The sequence below is a fragment of the Salvelinus sp. IW2-2015 genome, linkage group LG14 (genome assembly GCF_002910315.2).
Source record: "Salvelinus sp. IW2-2015 linkage group LG14, ASM291031v2, whole genome shotgun sequence".
In the NCBI taxonomy this organism is placed as follows: domain Eukaryota; kingdom Metazoa; phylum Chordata; class Actinopteri; order Salmoniformes; family Salmonidae; genus Salvelinus; species Salvelinus sp. IW2-2015.
In genome coordinates this window covers 36,455,080-36,471,743 of record NC_036854.1, presented here as the reverse complement: position 1 = coordinate 36,471,743, position 16,664 = coordinate 36,455,080, and the positions used below count along the sequence as shown (strand labels likewise).

Genomic DNA, 16,664 nt, shown 5'->3' with positions numbered 1-16,664 from the left:
TATGTAGTGCACTACTTTAGACCAGAGCCATATGGGCATTACATACGGAATAGGGTGTCATTTGGGACACAGGCCAGACCTGAGGTACTGTATATGTCACATACATTGATGTGAGAGCTGGGACCTGTTCTCAGCTGTGTCATCAGGAAACCTGAGTTGGAGTGTAGGCGAATGAATATGTGCTGACTGCAGAGGAACATCTGTCCGCCTTTTACAACCAGGTCCAGCTAAGGGTCAAACCCAGCCAGAAGACAGACAGCTAAAACAGCAGGATGCACAATCCAGAGATACACCCCCTCAGATTGTACTCTGTCCATAAACCTCCTAGGCAGTGGATAGTAGACTCCATACTACACACTAGACTCCAGTAACTGCCACAGAATGACGTATTTCTCTCACACCCAGTCTGAAGGATAATACTCATCAGTGCAGTCTGCACTTGAATCAAAAAACTAACTGAGACATACGCCAGCAATTCATTTATTCGGGCAGCAGGTAGCCTAGCAGTTAAGAGCGTTGGGCAGGTAACCGAAAGGTATGCTATCCACTCCCTCTAGTGGTGTGGGGGCTGTGCTTTGACAAAGTAGTTAGGGTTATATCCTGCCTGGTTGGCCCTGTACGGGGGTATCGTCGGACGGGGCCACAGTGTCTCCCAACCCCTCCTGTCTCAGCCTCCAGTATTTATGCTGCAATAGTTTATGTGTCGGGGGGCTAGGGTCAGTCTGTTATATCTGGAGTATTTCTCCTGTCTTATCCGGTGCCCTGTGTGAATTTAAGTATGCTCCCTCTAATTCTCTCTATCTTTTTCTCTCTTTCTCTCGGAGGACCTGAGCCCTAGGACCATGCCTCAGGACTAGGATGACTCCTTGCTGTCCCCAGTCCACCTGGTCGTGCTGCTAATCCAGTTACAACTGTTCTGCCTGCGGCTATGGAACCCTGACCTGTTCCCCTGGACGTGCTACCTGTCCCAGACCTGCTGTTTTATCTCTCTCTACTGCTGTCTCTAACTCTGACTGATCGCCTATGAAAAGCCAACTGACGTTTACTCCTGAGGTGCTGACCTGTTGCACCCTTGACAACCACTGTGATTATTATTATTTGACCCTGCTCGTCATCTATGGACATTTGAACATCTTGGCCATTTTCTGTTATAATCTCCACCCGGCACAGCCAGAAGAGGACTGGCCACCCCTCAGAGTCTGGTTCCTCTCTAGGTTTCTTCCAAGGTTCCTGCCTTTCTAGGGAGTTTTTCCTAGCCACCGTGCTTCTACATCTGCATCGCTTGCTGTTTGAGGTTTTAGGCTGGGTTTCTGTATAGCACTTTGTGACATCGGCTGACGTAAAAAGAAAAAGAATACCATCTGTTGATGTGTCATTGAGCTAAGAACTTAACCCTCATCTTCTCCAGGGGCGCCGTACTACTTAACAGCATATTACACTGCACCTATCTGGTGTATGTGACAACAAAACACATATTTTGTATTCACTTTCATTACTCATCCCTAAGGCTACAGAGAGAGAGAGATTGAGAAATCAAGAGTGAGAGACAGAGAGGAGGGGTCGAGAGAGATCATAACTTTCTCCCTGACTCTTCTATTTAACAGCACAGACTTATTTAACGCAGCACTGACAGGCACAGCTCTTCATGACAGCCCTGTTTCATTACATTATTAATGAGAGATGACGGATCGGCCTCAGCTGGCCGGCCTGCTAGCTACGGTCCACAGTAGCTGATCCAAACCCAGGGACATACAGTAGACTGCGTTCCAAATTGCACCCTATTCCCTTACTGCATTACTTTTTTACCAGTACACAGAAGTAGTGCACTATATAGGGAATAGGGTGGGATTTGGGACACACTCACAGACTAATAACATTTGGCGTCTCCAACGCCTCTTATATGCTTTCATGTACAGCCCGAGGTATTTCAAAAGGGTGGGAAGTCGCCCATAAAGAGTAACAACGTTTCTATATCTTTCGGCATTTTCCATGAAATGTTTCCCAACCCACATCCACCTGAAGCTAGAGGTTATGTATGTGTACACCTTGATGGATAGCAGTACAGTTTATGTTATTTGGTGCGATCCAGGTGCTCTGTCTTGTCTGTTTACGGAGTGGGTCAAGTGATGCAGAAATTCTGTGATGGGGTCATGAGAGACGGAGGGTTGGGATAGTTTGGCTGGGATGTGGTGGAGGCCAGAGAGATTCATGGGTAAATGTCCTTCATGGCAATCTTCAAAGTAAAGTAGTGTGTTGGCCAGGCATGGGTATGTCAATATTCACAGGACAGTAGTGTGTTGACCAGGCCAGGGTATGTAAATCTTCACAGCACAGTAGTGTGTTGGCCAGCCCAGGGTATGTAAATCTTCACAGCACAGTAGTGTGTTGGCCACCCGGTTGTAAACTTCAACAGCACAGTAAGTGTGTTGGCCACCAGGGTATGTAAATCTTCACAGCACAGTAGTGTGTTGGCCAGCCAGGTATGTAAATTTCACAGCACAGTAGTGTGTTGGCCAGCCCAGGGTATGTAAATCTTCAACAGCACAGTAGTGTGTTGGCCAGCCAGGGGTATGTAAATCTTCACAGCACAGTAGTGTGTTGGCCAGCCCCAGGGATGTAAATCTTCACAGACAGTAGTGGTGTGGCCAGCCCAGGGTATGTAAATCTTCACAGACAGTAGTGTGTTGGCCAGGCCAGGGTATGTAAATCTTCACAGGACAGTAGTGTGTTGGCCAGCCAGGGTATGTAAACTTCACAGGACAGTAGTGTGTTGACCAGGCCAGAGTATGTAAATCTCACAGCACAGTAGTGTGTTGGCCAGCCCAGGGTATGTAAATCTTCACAGGACAGTAGTGTGTTGACCAGCCCAGAGTATGTAAATTTCACAGCACAGTAGTGTGTTGGCCAGGCCAGGTATGTAAATCTTCACAGCACAGTAGTGTGTTGGCCAGGCCAGGGTATGTAAATCTTCACAGGACAGTAGTGTGTTGACCAGGCCAGAGTATGTAAATCTTCACAGCACAGTAGTTGTGTTGCCAGCCCAGGGTATGTAAATCTTCACAGGACAGTAGTGTGTTGACCAGGCCAGGTATGTAAATCTTCACAGCGACAGTAGTGTGTTGGCCAGGCCAGGGTATGTAAATCTTCACAGCAGCAGTAGTGTGTTGGCCAGGCCAGGGTATGTAAATCTTCACAGGACAGTAGTGTGTTGACCAGGCCAGGGTATGTAAATCTTCACAGGACAGTAGTGTGTTGGCCAGCCCAGGGTATGTAAATCTTCACAGCACAGTAGTTGTGTTGGCCAGGCCAGGGTATGTAAATCTTCACAGGACAGTAGTGTGTTGACCAGGCCAGGGTATGTAAATCTTCACAGGACAGTAGTGTGTGCAGTGCAGGGTATGTAGAGCTTCACAGGACAGTAGTGTGTTGCCAGGCCAGGGTATGTAAATCTTCACAGCACAGTAGTGTGTTGGCCAGGCCAGGGTATGTAGAGCTTCACAGCACAGTAGTGTGTTGGCCAGGCCAGGGTATGTAAATCTTCACAGCACAGTAGTGTGTTGGCCCAGGCCAGGGTATGTAGAAGCTTCACAGCACAGTAGTGTGTTGGCCAGGCCAGGGTATGTAGAGCTTCACAGCACAGTAGTGTGTGTTAGGGGACACATAAACCTTTACTGTTCATCAGCTGTAATGACCTGATCCAAGGCTCTCCCTCTCCAGCCTCTCTGTTCTCTCGGAAGAGGCAAGGCGTACGACCATCGTCTTCTCACTGGAGCATGAATACTGTCTGTCCGCCCCCCCCTCCTCCTCCTACTCCTCACATCTCATCCTCCTCCTTGTCCCCCCACTCCCCCTCCCCTCCTCCTCCTCCTCCCCATCCAGTAAAATATCATACGTTTGGTTTCCAGCTGCAGGGGGTGTGTGAGACAGGTCAACTGGTGTCTGACCCTGCGTTCATGTGTGTCTGTGCGAGCGTACCATAGTGTGCTTCTGTATGTAATTATTAACACTCTTCTCCACCACAGGTATATACGGTGCATTTGGAAAGTATTCAGACGCCTTGACTTTTTCAACATTTTGTTATGTTACAGCCTTATTCTAAAATGTATTACATTTAATGTTTTCCTCATCAATCTACGCACAATACCCCATAATGACAAAGGGAAAACAGGTTTTTAGAACATTTTGCAAATGTATTAAAAATAAAAATTAGACATACCTTATTTACATAAGTGTCACGCCCTGACCGTAGATTGCTTTGTATGTTTCTATTTTTAGTTTGGTCAGGGTGTGATGTGGGTGGGTATTCTATGTTGTAGGTCTAGGTTTTCTATTTCTATGTGTTTGGCCTGGTATGGTTCTCAATCGGAGGCAGCTGTCTATCGTTGTCTCTGATTGAGAGCCATACTTAGGTAGCCTGTTTTCCCACTTTTGTTTGTGGGTGGTTATTTTCTGGTTAGTGTTTGTTGCACCTTACAGAACTGTTTGTTTGTCGTGTTGTTGTTTTGTTAGAGTGTTCATATTTATTAGAATAACGTATTATGAATACTTACCACTCTGCACCTTGGTCCTCTTCTCCTTCTCCCGACGACGTTCGTTACAATAAGTATTCAGACACTTTGCTATGAGACTCGAAACTGAGCTCAGGTGCATCCTGTTTCTACAACATGATTGGAGTCCACCTGTGGTAAATGTAATAAATTGGACATGATTTGGAACGGCACACACATAAGGTCCCGCAGTTGACAGTGCATGTCAGAGCAAAAAACAAGACATGAGGTCAAAGGAATTGTCCATAGAGCTCTGAGATAGTATTGTCTCGAGGCACAGATCTGGGGAAGGTACAAAAAATATTCTGCAGCATTGAAGGTCCCCAAGAACATAGTGGCCTCCATAATTCTTAAATGGAAGAAGTTTGGAACCACCTAGACTCTTCCTAGAGCTGGCCGCCCGGCCAAACTGAGCAATTGGGGGAGAAGAGCCATGGTCAGGGAGGTGACCAAGAACCCGATGGTCACTCTGACAGAGCTCCAGTGTTCCTCTGTGGAGATGGGAGTCCCTTCCAGAAGGACAATCATCTCTGCCGCACTCCACCAATCAGGTCTTTATGGTAGAGTGGCCAGGCAGAAGCCACTCCTCCGTAAAAGGACATGACAGCCCGCTTGGAGTATGCCAAAAGACACCTAAAGGACTCTCAGACCATGAGAAACAAGATTCTCTAGTTTGATGAAACCAAGATTTAACTCTTTGGCCTGAATGCAAAGCGTCACATCTGGAGGAAACCTGGCACCACCCCTACAGTGAAGCATGGTGGTGGCAGCATCAAACTGTGGGGATGTTTTTCAGCGACAAGGACTGGGAGACAAGTCAGGATCGAGGGAAAGATGAACGCCGCAAAGTACAGAGACAACCTTGATGAAAACCTGCTCCAGAGTGCTCAGGACCTCAGACTGGGTCGAAGGTTCACATTCCAACAGGACAACGACCCTAAGCACACAGCCAAGACAACGCAGGAGTGGCTTTGGGACAAGTCTCTGAATGTCCTTGAGTGGCCCAGACAGAGCCCGGACTTGAACCCGATCTAACATCTCTGAAGAGCCCTGAAAATAGATGTGCCGCAACGCTCCCCATTCAACCTGACAGAGCTTGAGAGGATCTGCAGAGAAAAATGGGAGAAACTCCCGAAATACAGGTGTGCCAAGCTTGTAGCGTCATACCCAAGAAGAAGAAGACTCAAGGCTGTAATCGCTGCCAAAGGTGCTTCAACAAAGTACTGAGTAAAGGGTCTAAATATTTATGTAAATGTTCTCAGAAATTTGCCCAAAGAAATCTAAAAACCTGTTTTTGCTTTGTCATTATGGGGTATTGTGTGTAGATTGATTCAATTTATTTTATTTTTTCATTTTAGAATAAGGCTGTAGTGTAACAAAATGTGTAAAAAGTAAAGGGGTCTGAATACTTTCCGAATGCACTGTATTTCTAGCTGTCCCTCTACACTGCACCCAAAGACAATGAAAATAGACATACAGTATTTAAATAGAGCTCAGCAGAGATGTCCAAGTATCACCAATACCCACTATTACACAGCATGAGAAGCATTAGACATCCTCATTCACACTTAGTGGAGAAACATGATATGAAATACATATTGTTAATACGTACACCACTGAAACACTAGGCTACACACTGCAAGGCCAAGTGCTCTTTGCTTTAAGCATTATCATTACTGACTGCCTGACTGACTGCTCTATCTATTTTTAGCAGGATAGAAAATAATGTCCATTTCATTTGGCTGGAGGTTTTCAATGCTCCACTGGAGATTGGACGAACAGTAAAGGTTGCAGGCAACAGAAACATCTCTCCCTCGCGTGCATCATCTGGACATCTCAGAGTGGGCGTATTGATCTAGGATCAGTTTAGCCTTTTAGGACATATTGAAGAAGATTACATGGACTGGGGAGAGCTGATCCTGGCGGGGGAGAGCTGATCACTTCATGAATAACGAGTCGGATATCTACTAAGACCGTGACAAGGACAAAGAAATAAAAAGCTGTGTTGACATATAACAAATGGGGACATTCATGTGTTTCATGTTGTGTTGTTCCCATCGGATTCGTATTAGACATGGATTAAAATAGAGTTAAATGCTATCATCAATGGCCATTGTTTTCAATGTAACTATGTCAGTATTGACGAAAAAGCTCTCAGAAAGCACTTACAACAATACTGATGAAATGAACCAGTCTGGTAGGTCTCAAAAATGCAATAAACATTGATTGGATATCAGACTCTCTTCCTTTTTGAAAATCATAAAATGTAATTACATGATTCCTCATATAGCATTACCAATTATTTGACTGGCGCTCTGCAGAGGTACATATTCTATATTAAAAACCGGTTGGTTTAATTGTGATATACGGCCAATATACCATGGCTAAGGGTTGTGTCCAGGCACTCCGTGTTGCGTCGTGCAGGAGTAGCCCTTAGCCATGGTATATTGGCCATATACCATACCCCTTCCATACGCAAAAAAAAAGCTTATTTCTCTCAAATGTTGTGAACAAATTTGTTAACAACCTTATTAGTGAGCATTTCTCCTTTGCCAAGATAAATCATATACCTGACAGGTGTGGCATATCAAGAAGCTGATTAAACAGCATGATCATTACACACGTGCACCTTGTGCTGGGGACAATAAAATGCCACTCTAAAATGTGCGGTTTTGTCACACAACACAATGCCACAGATGTCTCCAGTATTGAGGGAGTGTGCAATTGGTATGCTGACTGCATGAATGTCCACCAGAGCTTTTGAAAGAGAATTGAATGTTAATTTCTCTACCATAAGCCACCTCCAACGTCGTTACATTTCGAATGCTCAGCCAGGAGAGCAATATGGTCCAAATCACGCACCTATCAATATAACGCACTGTCATCCCTAATGCCTCTGATCTGGCGGACTCCCTTAACACAAATACTGCATTTGTAAATTATGTCTGAGTGTTGGAGTGAGCCCCTCGCTGTCTGTAAATTAAATAAACAAGAAAAGTGTGCCCCCTGGTTTGCTTAATACAAGGAATTTGATTGAGAGTGTTTACTTTTACTTTTTACGTTGACTCAAGAATGAGTACTTTTTCCACCACTGTACTTAACTACATTTAAAACAAGATACTTTTAGACTTGTATTCATGTAGTATTTTAATGGGTGACTGACTTTTACTCTACTAATTTTCTATAATATTTTTTAATCTATTTTGTATTTCTTTTGTAAAAAATACATTTTGTATTTTTTTTTTTTTTCAATTTTGTTATATCCAATTGCAATCCAATTATGATCGTGTCTCATCGCTGCAACTACCCAAAGGGCTCGGAAGAGGTGAGGGTCGAGCCATGCGTCCTCCGTAACATGACCCGCCTAACTACTCTTCTTTAGACCTGCCCGCTTAACCCGGAAGCCAGCCGCACCAATGTGTCGGAGGAAACACCGTTCAACTGATGACCGAAGTCAGCCTGCAGACGCCCGGCCAGCCACAACGAGTCGCTAGAGCGCGATGAGCCAAGTAAAGCCCCCCCAGGCCAAACCCTACCCTAACCCGGACCATGCTGGGCCAATTGTGCGCCGCCCTATTGCACTCTATTAATGTATATTGACAATTGAGTACTTTTCCCACCACTATCATAGAATACAATTTCCCAAAACATCTAAATCTATTCCAGCAAGGGAAATACAGGTGAATGCAGAACTTGGACGATTAGGAGAATTCTGAGTCATTCGGAACAAAATCAGTAATGATGACATCATCAAAGTGTCCCAACACTTTCCTCTTTCCATTTCCTCTCTATCTCTTTCTCTCCCTCCCCCCTGTCTTCTATCTACCTCTTGAAGTAATGTTCTTACATAAATGGGAACTCTGAAGCTTTGTCATGTACTAAGTCAGGTTGCTTCTGTGTGTTTTTTTAGACAGAGTGGGTTTGGCCCAGGCATGTCAAGTTTCACTTCCTTCCTCTATTCCGTCTCCTCACTTCCTTAGTGTGCCAAAGCTCAGAGACAGTCTTTTTGAAAGAGGCCTATATGTACTGCTGCTGCTGTCGATGCATTGTGTGCATTCACGTGTAAGCCACTGAAACCAAACCACGACTTACAAAACCTTTTGGTCTAGACTCTGGAGCATAACAGTCTCAGCAGCCATTTGCCCATCTACACTTCCTCTCAATTGACACTTTCATACTGCCCTATTGTAACATCCACACACACACAGATAACCACATACTGTACCTAATTTTTGTTTAAGTAAGACACTTTTAACTCACTCCTGCTGCACCTGTTGCACTTTCCTCTCACAAGCAGACACAATCCCATGAGAAAATACTACAACAGCATCCAAAGCTATTCTGTGGATGTCAGATTTATACTTCTCCTTTCCTTAGAACTTGTGACCTTGTGGATTTTATGGAGAATGTACGAAGGCCAATACCCCTCATATCCATTTAATTTATCTCTAGCTTTCATTATTTGGATCTCTTGAAAGACAGGGCCCAGTCAAAATGTTTCCAGGTTCAAGCAAAATCCTGTCACAAGAAATTTTTGAGTCAATTTCTAGTTGTATGTGTAGTGCATAACTGTTACTACATAACTTGTCTTACCCTGAGAAAACAACAACTACTGGATGTTGGTTTTGACTGAACACAGCAGCTCAAAGTCACACTGTTAGCACACTTCACATCAGAGAGACACACTGTTAGCACACTTCACATCAGAGAGACACGCTGTTAGCACACTTCACATCAGAGACACACGCTGTTAGCACACTTCACATCAGAGAGGACACGCTTTAGCACACTTCACATCAGAGAGACACGTGTTAGCACACTTCACATCAGAGAAACGCTGTTAGCCACTTCACATCAGAGAGACACGCTGTTAGCACACTTCACATCAGAGACACACGCTGTTAGCACACTTCACATCAGAGAGACACGCTGTTAGCACACTTCACATCAGAGACACACGCTTAGCACACTTCACATCAGAGAGACACGCTTGTTAGCACACTTCACATCAAGAGACACCCTGTTAGCACACTTCACATCAGAGAAGCACACGCTGTTAGCACACTTCACATCAGAGAGACACGCTGTTAGCACACTTCACATCAGAGACACACGCTGTTAGCCACTTCACATCAGAGAACACGCTGTTAGCACACTTCACATCAGAGAACACCTGTTAGCACACTTCACATCAGAGACACACGCTTTAGCACACTTCACATCAGAGAGACACGCTGTTAGCACACTTCACATCAGAACACACGCTGTTAGCACACTTCACATCAGGAGACACGCTGTTTAGCACACTTCACATCAGAGACACACGCTTTAGCACACTTACACATCAGAGAGACACGCTGTTAGCACACTTCACATCAGAGACACACGCTGTTAGCACACTTCACATCAGAGACACGCTGTTAGCACACTTCACATCAGAGAGACACACGCTGTTAGCACACTTCACATCAGAGAGACACGCTGTTACCACATTCACATCAGAGACACGCGTGTAGACACTTCACATCGAGACACACGCTTTACACACTTCACATCAGAGAGACACGCTGTTAGCACACTTCACATCAAGAAACACGCTGTTAGCACACTTCACATCAGAGACACACGCTGTTAGCACACTTCCACTCAGAGATCACACGCTGTTAGCACACTTCACATCAGAGAGACACACGCTGTTAGCACACTTCACATCAGAGAGTCACACGCTGTTAGCACACTTCACATCAGAGAGACACGCTGTTAGCACACTTCACATCAGAGAGTCACACGCTGTTAGCACCACTTCACATCAGAAGGACACGCTGTTAGCACACTTCACATCAGAGACACGCGCTGTTAGCACACTTCACATCGAGAGACACACGCTAGCACACTTCACATCAGAGACCACACGCTGTTAGCACACTTCACATCAGAGAGACACACGCTTTAGCACACTTCACATCAGATAGACACACCTTGTTAGCACACTTCACATCAGAGAGACACACGCTGTGAGCACACTTCACATCAGAGAGTCACACGCTGTTTAGCACACTTCACACTCCGAGAGTCACACGCTGTTAGCCACACTTCACATCAGAGAGACAACACGCTGTTAGCACACTTCACATCAGAGAGTCACACGCTGTTAGCCACACTTCACATCAGGAGAGACACGCTGTTAGCACACTTCACATCAAGAGACACGCGCTGTTAGCACACTTCACATCAGAGTCACACGCTGTTAGCACACTTCACATCAGAGAACACACGCTGTTAGCACACTTCACATCAGAGTCACACGCTGTTAGCACACTTCACATCAGAGAAGACCACACGCTGTTAGCACACTTCACATCAGAGAGACACACGCTGTTAGCACACTTCACATCAGAGAGACACACGCTGTTAGCACACTTCACATCAGAGAGACACACGCTGTTAGCACACTGCATATCAGAGGACACACGCTGTTAGCAGACTTCACATCAGAGAGACACACGCTGTTAGCACACTTCACATCAGAGAGACACACACTGTTAGCACACTTCACATCAAAGAGACACACGCTGTTAGCACACTTCACATCAGAGAGACACACACTACACACTCCACTACTTCCCTCTTGCCAACCCCGCTGCTGCCATCACTGCTGGACAACTAAGTCTCCAGAGGGGCTGATGAATTGTGCTTTAATTACGCGTCTAATACAGCCACGGGGCCCGCTGCTTTGAGGGTCCAGGCCCCTGTGTTCAGAGAGGGGTCTCTGATATGGCTCTGTGCAACAGACAGGTCCTTTGTGCTCTGGGCCCTCTAAGGCCTTTGTCTTGGTCTCTCCGCGGTCCCTAGGGTCCCACTGGGTGAGGGGAGGCCTAGCGTCCCATGTGTTTGTAAATGGACCAATGATAAAATAGCTACTGCCACTGTGTATTCATTAATTATTCACTGTGGTATTCATGCATCTCAACCAACCCTCCGTTATGTAAATGACACCTCCATGGAGCACTGAGGGCTGGGGGCAGTGGGTGCTTCCCAAACAGCACCCTATTCCATATTTAGTGTACTAATTTTGAATGGTCCCTGGTGAAAAGTCGTACACCATATAGGGAGTAAGGTTCAATTTCGGACGCAGATAGAAAGTTGTGGAGGGGATTTTTTTTTTAAATTTCCCCTCCAGTTTCTGTGTGATGTACAACCAAAGGGAATTGGTCTCCTTAGCATGCTGTATGAATGGGTGTAGCACACTAGTAGTGTGTTAAGCCTAAGGGCAGAAATATTATATCCGCTTGGTCTACAATCAAGAGAAAGTAGGCTAAGCAGAATTGTAAATATTAATCGTATTTGCTTCAGTGATGTACGTGATGTAGGTGTTTACACTTTTGTATGTCTCATCCTTATTGAATCATAATGACTAATCCAAGCTGGCATCAAGCCATGTCTAAAAATAACATAGTGGTACAATGGGTAAGCATAGGACACATCCAATGTGCCTGCTACATAGTGTGCCATTATGTCATGACTTAGAGCGGATGCTGGCAAATAATGATCTTTTCTCGATCAATAATTGTAGCCGTTGGCCTTGTCTAACCCTGAGAGTAATACACAGCTCAACCTCTCTTCTTACCAACACTATCTAGTTTCCTCTCTTAAAGCACCATGCAAACATTGTAATTTGTTTGAGGCACTAAAAGCAATAAGAAAATGTCAATAACAATAGCAAATGTAATGGTCCACTTGACTTTGACAATTTTAAAAACAAACTTGATTACGAATCTATTGTAGAAGTATATCATATTGACATGAGGATTGTAGAATTGTTTTAGAGTGCACTCACTCTGTCACACAATCTGTCTGTCAGCTTTACACTGATAGTTGGTTTGTGAAGCAGCTTACTCATTGGCTGCTTCATTCGAGTGTGCGATGACTGAGTGTGCGTGATGACTGAGTGTGTGTGTGCGTATTGCGTGCGGGCATGATGTGGTGTCGTGTGTGTGTGTGTGTGTGTGTGTGGTGTGTGTGTGTGTGGTGTGTGTGTGTGTGTGTGTTGTGTGTGTGTGTGTGTGTGTGTGTGTGTGTGTGTGTGTGTGTGTGTGTGTGTGTGTGTATGTGTGTGTGTGGCAGTCAGGTGCTCTAAAGGTTGGTCTAGACTCGTCACATGGAGTGACCGTCCCCTCTCTCCCCTGAGAGTTGTCATTGAGACACAGATTTAGCTGTGATGTGAAGGAGAATTATAATCTGCCCAGCCCAGAGCCAGGCCAGGCTGTGACATGCTCGGTGTGACCCAGGCTGTGACAGGACAGGCTTGGCGTGGGACAGGACAGGAGCAGATGGTCTTTGACAACCAGGAGAGGAGAGGAAAACGTGGCAAGAGGCAGGAGCCTCGGTTTTTAATAACGCAGAAGACAGGGGAGCTGTACCTGTAGCCTGACAGTCACGCTACCTGTATGTCTGTCTGTCTACCTATCTGTCTATCTGTATGTCTGTCTGTCTACCTATCTGTCTATCTGTATGTATGTCTGCATGTCTGTCTGTCTACCTATCTGTCTATCTGTCTGTATGTCTGTCTGTAAGCCTTTCTGTGTGATAGGAACATAATAGATATTGTCATATACCTGTACTTTGTACTGGCTATTGACTCAATATGGGACAATAAATCAATATGAAAGGATGAAAGTGTAGAGAAGCAAGAGCACAAATCAAAAACAACTATGTTACAGGGAAGGGAAAATGAGGAAAGCACAGAAAAGACCAGCTACCACTTATTTATAATAGACAAAACGTGTAATGTACTGTCACAGAGAAATGTGATAGTTGGCCAATGTAATTTTACTGCCTTTGTGGGGCTATTCATTTGATTATTTATTTATATGAATAAATATAAATCAAAATATGGGGGAAGGGGAAACATAAGAATTGATTGAAACTGTTTTGTTTATGTATATAAAGCCATATCCTCAAAGTAACCTCTCTACCTCCAGCTGAATGTGTGACTCTCATATCCTAGACAGCCTGGTCTCGTAGACTAGATGTATGGTTATATAAGACAGAAGGTTAATTAAGGCAAAAACTAAAGGAGGATGATTGGTTGGGGTGTATAGGTGGGTGTATAATGCGAAAGTCTAGCAACCCAAAGGTTCGAATCTCATCAACTTTAGCATTTTATTCAATCATCAACTTTTCAACTACTTACTACATTTTAGCTACTTTGCAACTACTTAGCTAGTTAGCTAACTCTTCCCCTAGCCCTAGCTAATGTTAGCCACAACAAATGGAAATGCCTAACATATCATACTTTTGCAAATTCATTACATGTTGTACATTACAAATCTGTAACATATTGTACGTTTTGCAAAATCTTAACATATAATAGGAATTGTAATTTGTAACATATCATACGAAATGGATGATGAACATCCTAAATTAATCCATACCATCGAAACCTAACATATCATACTAAATGGAGTGTCAGATTTATGTACAGAATAATATGAAATGCCATAGAGGGCAAGCGAGGTCTGACTCGGTTCAGATAACGGTACAGCTTCGCTTTAAGAGATCAAAATAATGGAAACTTCCCTCGTTGACAATAAAAAAGAACACTTTCGAGGATATGAAACAATTCCCAAGTTCACAGCGAACTAAGTTAAACTAATGTGATTCAAACTGCCAACAGGTTTTCCCTCCCTCTGTGCAGTCTTCTATGTTTTTGATTACTCCATTCGATGCGTGGAAATATGGGTATTGTGGTTTAGCAGAGTATTTGAAGCGTTTAATGTTTTTGATATGAAATTATTGTAAACACGTTTCTTATTTTACCTGTGACATCTGCGGTCTGAGATTGATCTCTTTGAGGTTGATGGAATGGGGTCGGAGGTTGTTGAGAAGCTGACACAGGAGCACTCCATCTCGGAGTGTCTGAGCCAGGTCGAATACCTGGGCGGACTCCCATGTTACCCGATGGTTGGGTGGAAGCACCTTGCAGTTGATCAGCCATAATGCGCACTGCCTCCAATACTCCATCATTGTTAATGTATGGTTGAGATCAAACAAATCTTCCGCAAGGAATAAAGCCTATTGGAGTCTAATCAATAGCGCGCGCTAACACAACGTTGTCTCCATTTCAATCTGCAATATAAACGATGAAAGCGAAACTAGGTAACCGGATTTGATTATACTTCCCTCCGTTTCATAGCAGAAATGAAGGTACATTGAAAGAGGCTATGCTGCTGGCTAGGTGTGTACTCTGTCCATTGATGACTGAACCGTTCCACAGCTGACAGTAACGGCAACACTGTTCGTGCGCTCTCCCTCCATCTCTCTCTCTCTCTTTCTCTCTCTCTCGCGTTCTCTCTCAGTCCACACCAACCCTCCGCCTCTCCTTTTCCGCTTGCCACTCATATGTTCCATAGAGTTAATTACTGCATTGATATTTGCATTGTGTCACCCACCTCAGAACATTCTTAGAAAGAAAAAAACACCAAGTGCTGTTTGGAAAATTGTAGCCTATTAAGAACGATTTAGAAGTAGCCGTAGTCTATTCGGAGAGGATGAATATTAAATGACTTAACTTTAGTTAGAAAAATTCACTTCCATAAAATTATTTGAATTATTTAACATAAATAGAATGGGTTTTGTCTGTTCAATTGATCGAAAACAGATTTTGATTAAATTTGGTTAAATATGTAAATTGTCTGTCGCAGCACTGGTGACCTCAAAGAGATGCACTATTAATAATTGATAGGAATAGATGAATGCATCTTTATCAGTCAAATAAATCTATTGCTGCTTGAATGAAGACTCCAATAATGCACAATCTGGTTATGTAGACCTACATATTTCATTGTATTTGATAATCGTCAAGATAAACATTATATTTCCCTGGAAGAGTAGCTGATGCTTTTGCAGCAGCTATTGGGGATCCTAGTAAATACCAAAAAACAAAATTAGACTACCCTTTGCATGATTCTGCTGATGAAAATATAAATATGTTATGGTTTGATAATCTATGTTCTCCATTCTCCATTTAGCAGTGCTGTGGTCTGCAGTGCATCAGATCGCTTCCGTTGTTATCCATTAATTAAAGGTGGGGGGAAATTATTTGAATAGCAAATACAAAAAACATTTTGTGGGTAAATATTTGTGCATGAGAGGATTCGTTATACTGGAATGGGGGAAGGTCAAAGTCTGGATCATAGAATGGGGTTTTATTAGTAGGCTAGTACATGCTTTGGTCTGTCCACCACCTACTGTACATGTCCATCAGAGCTCTCTTTCCTTCCGTTTTATGCCTTAACTTTTTGGGGATAGGGGGCAGCATTTTCTCTTTTGGATGAATAGCGTGCCCAGAGTGAACTGCCTCCTACTCTGTCCCAGATGCTAATATATGCATATTATTATTACTATAGCATAGAAAACACTCTGAAGTTTCTAAAACTGTTTGAATGATGTCTGTGAGTATAACAGAACTCATATGGCAGGCGAAAACCTGAGAAAAATCCAACCAGAAAGTGGGATATCTYAGGTTGGTCGATTTTCAACTCAGTCCCTATTGAATGCAAAGTAGAATATGGATCTGTTTGCACTTCCTARGGCTTCCACTAGATGTCAACAGTCTGTAGAACCTTCAATGATGCTTCTACTGTGATGTGGAGCCGGATGGGAGCTGTTTGAGTCAGTGGTCTGGCAGAGAGCCAGGTCCTGGTCACGCGCATTTCACATGATAGCGACCTGCGTTCCATTGCTTCTCTACAGACAAAGGATTTCTCCGGTTGGAACGTTATTGAATATTTATGATTACAACATCCTAAAGATTGATTCTATACTTAGTTTGACAAGTTTCTTCGACCTGTAATATAACTTTTAGAAGTTTTTGTCCAACGTTCGCCTGTACCTGCACGAGCGTTGGGATATGTGTACTAAACGTGCTAACAAAAGTAGCTACTTGGACATAAATAATGGACTTTATCAAACAAAACAACAATTTATTGTGGAACTAGGATTCTTGGGAGTGCATTCTGATGAATATCATCAAAGGTAAGGGAATATTTATAATGTAATTTCTGATTTCTGTTGACTCCAACATGGCGGAATTTTTATTTTATTTTCTGAGTGCCG

At 43.8% G+C, this 16,664-nt stretch overlaps 1 pseudogene; it reads right to left on the bottom strand.

The window, feature by feature from the left end:
* Window positions 1-14,943, bottom strand: part of LOC111973555 (guanine nucleotide exchange factor VAV3-like) — a 138,901-nt pseudogene extending 123,958 nt beyond the window's left edge.
* Between the last annotated feature and the right edge of the window lie 1,721 nt (window positions 14,944-16,664).